Below are 4,120 nucleotides of genomic sequence, written 5' to 3' on the forward strand. Positions count from 1 at the left end.
CATGGAAAAGAAGAATTTCGATTGGTCGATTCCCTTATGCACTATGCGTTATGCGTTATGCAAGAGTCTGTGCTGTGGCCATTAAAATGCTAATACGGCTCTCTGGGCGGAATCCATAGACGGTGCTCAAGTTTCGAGATGGCTTAAGCTAGTGCATGAACCAATCAGACAGCCGTATTAGCATCTTAAGGCCGATATTCATACCGGCCTAAGACAATGGCTGCGTTCAGCAGACTCAACAGTTTTGCAACCGTTTTATGATTATCTGCTGAGATAGGACCATTCTTCTAGATCTAAAAGTATGATCCAATTAGCGCGAAGGAAACTTACAACAGTTGCAAAACAAACGTTCTGCTGAACGCACCCATTGCTTGAGATTAAGACCGGAATATGGATTCCGGCTTCTGATTGGTTCATGCACTAGCTTAAGACCATCTCGAATCTTGAGCATCGTCTATGGATTCCGCCCTAGATCTATAAATGCGTTCCGAAATACGCATGAAGCGCGTAGACTGCAATACTGATGCGCAACGCTTCGAAATCGTTCCATTTTTCCAATGCGCGCATAAAGCTGGTTCTACATTGATCGCATCGCAGCGTCGCAAGCGTGTCACAAGCGTTGCAGTCCAATCAGAGTCGAGCTAGCTTGACATTTATTGGACCGCAACATTTACGACGCTGCGATGCGACTAATGTAGAACCACCTCAACACGCATGAAGCGCTTGTGAATTCGGATAGGTTTCCTATGCGACCTATGCATTAGTATGCCGATGTTAAAAATGGACGGTCAACGAAATCTTAATAATCTTCATATAAAACTATCGTTTAATAACCCAGTAAATGAGAATAAATTGAAATGGATAGAAATGAATTCATTTGACATTTTCGAATTTGCGCTGTTGATTTTTCATATCCATTTGAATCCATGAATACATCCAAATTCAACATATTGAATAGCTCGTTTTGCGAACTTGGATAAATTAAAATATATTGCAATTTTTAATTCATTTCAATCCATTCTCGTTTACTGGGAACATAATAAATATATGAACGTTTTGACCTTATATTAAATCATTATCAGTATGTGTACAAAGTTGAAATTTTAAACAATGAACTTCTATAGAACACAATCATTCTGTAACGCTCACGCTTTCATATGACACTATATACTGCTCAAATTAAATTCGTGAATTTTAGTGAAATCCTTCAATTATACACTAATTTATCCTCTTTAGAATCATAACTGTAAATTGACCGAATGCTATTTTGTTGAAACGTTACATTGACAGCCGTAATTGTTTTATCTGTACTATCGTCACAACTATCAAATGTTCATATAAATTTATTGTGCAAAAATATTAGACCATGATGGAAGTTTATTGTTTAAAATTCTAACTTCGCGACGGCCATACGTATACTGCGCAGATAATGATTTAATGTAAAGTTAAAACGTTTATATATTTATTATGTTATTAAATGATAATTTTATATAAAAATTATTTATCATATTAAGAACCAGTGTAGGCTTTAATGTTCCTTTCATTAATTATTTGATTTACTCTAAAAGTCATTATTCTTCTTTATTCAAATATAAAGTCACAACTTTGTTTTTTTCTTCTCTATTAACATCGGGAATTCAAATAATAAGTCTTGATCCATTTGTTTTGTTCCAAAGTTTTTTCAGTCGGTGCAATCTGAGCGCGTTCCGAATTATTCAACAAACGCATAGACTGCATCAACGCATCGAACGCTTTCACTGCTTCAAGTCGAAAGAGAAGCAGTCAAAGCGCTGGGAGGAGTGCTAAGGCTGGAATCAGACTAGGCATTGAAGATTGAAAGATTGAAATTTGACCAATCAAAACAATAGGAGCTAAAATTCCTTTGCCCTCATTGGTCAAATTTCAATCTTCAAACTTCGATCTCAATCTTCAATGCCGTTGTTTGATTCCGGCCTAATGCGGGGTCTACAATAGAAGTCGTAGCGGTCATAGGGTCTTAAGTCATAGAAAATTGACCAATCACAGTTGATTATTCTTCTCATATTCGACTGTGATTGGTCAATTTTCTACGACTTAAGACCTTACGACTGCTATGACTTCTATTGTAGACCCCGCATAAGAATTCAATACGGTTAGTACAATTTGGGGTTTCGTAACACTTTCGAAGTGCTTTTGAAGCGCGCGATAGCTAATTCGGAACGACTTTCTAGGGCTGCGTTCCACTTATCGCTCACAACGCTCGTGGAATCATTTCATCCTTGTCGTTTATCAAATGTTAAACAAGGACAAACGATGCTCGCGAGCGTTGCGAGCGTTAAGTGGAACGCAGCCTATGCAGTCTATGAGCTTCATGCGTAATTTGGAAGGCACCCAAAGTAGCGCAATTGATTTCAGAAAGTTACGTCAAAATGGCCGAAGTGCACATAATATACGATTCTAAGCATGAGGCCTATTCTTTTTAGAGTCCTAGATTTATCAGAGAGGCGCAACCGACTTAAGTCAGTATGACAAAGGTACTAGGGAGGGTACTAAACATGGCTGACATGCTATGAAACTGCCTTTAAACTGTCAAACAAGATAAGACAAAGTAATAAAAATTATATTTAAATGAATCGTATCAATTCTTTAGAGGGAATATTTATGTATTAATAAGTCAGTTGATTAATTGTCATTATAATCGCTTTTGCGTATCACCATAACCTTTTAATTTGCACTGCTGTTAATGGAGTAAAACTTTACTCGATGGTAAAGATTCTCCATAAAATTATTCTTGAAATTAAAAAAAATGTTATTGCATTACTCAGATAAATAATTCTGTATGATACGTAGAAGAATTTCATATGGTTTAATCTATAGAGTATTCCAATTGTTTGAAATGAAGTATTATAATTTTAAAGTCATTTGTGATTGCTTGTTTGTAAATTAAAACAGAAATGTTTGAAGATAAGATATTGTATAATTGCAGGTACGATTGCAGTATTATGTTCTTACATTCAAGAAATATTGAAAAAAATGATAATTGTGAAGCATATATATCTACTGTTAATGAACAAGTAATCAGGCTTTCTGTATAATATCAGTAATCACAATTTAGTCAGCATGGAGATACTGTTCAAGAGCAAGAATGAGATAGAGTGAGATAGAATGTATAGGATAAAATGAAATAGAAATATGTCATTAATACTATAAATGGTTGCCAAGCATGTGATTGCAACAGCGAATCAGAATGCGTAACACCGGTTGCGCCTCTCTAATAAATCTAAGACTCTAATTCTTTTTGGCTGAACTTTTGCACCAGTTTATCTTTTTTCCTTTTCTCTCTAGGAAAAAAGAAGAAAAAAAAATAGGCCTTTGGAGGTTGGTGGTTTATCTTTTAAACTGTACTTACATGTCCCTTCGTGCACTTTCATGCACTAAACTTCTACAGCAAATAAATCAGTATTAAATTATAAAACACATAAATTAAGCATTCGTACATATTCTTTTGTTCATAAATAAACTAATTACAACTAAAAAACATTGATTTACATACTTGACGGCTTTATTTTCCCAAATAAAGCACGTGTTACGTCCTGTAGACTCCACGATTCTTTTCTTTCGTGGAAGATCGATCGTTGTCACTCGGATATCATTTATGAAACATAAGTAGTTAATAACAGTCTCGGACTGTTTATGGAGAATAATCAAAGAGTAATCTACCCTTTATTTTTCACCACGGATCTAAATATCAACCACGGGATTGAGGGCGATGAAATTCCAGACATAGAGACCACGATCCGTTCAAACAAAAGATCGCAACAGATTCCTCTTTCGATAGACGAATAAATAATTGAATCAATTCCTAGTAGTAACTCCATACCCTTGGAGATAAAACCTAACACCGGTGACCGACGGAAGTTTAGACATCATAGATTAGACCTTTGAAACTCGAAGAGGAATCTGTTTATCGTCATCTAATACCGTGGATTCGTAACGGACAACAATCTTTCTTGATATAGTTCTAAGAAGAGATTGCGAACCTAGCGATAAGTTTCACACGAGACAATCAAAGTTTGTTTTTACACTAGCCACCCACTCCTATCCTTGGCGACACCACCCAAAACTGACCAATCCGATGCAA

Source organism: Mycetomoellerius zeteki, unplaced genomic scaffold (assembly GCF_001594055.1).
Source record: "Mycetomoellerius zeteki isolate Tzet28-1 unplaced genomic scaffold, Tzet1.0 scaffold111, whole genome shotgun sequence".
Lineage (NCBI taxonomy): Eukaryota > Metazoa > Arthropoda > Insecta > Hymenoptera > Formicidae > Mycetomoellerius > Mycetomoellerius zeteki.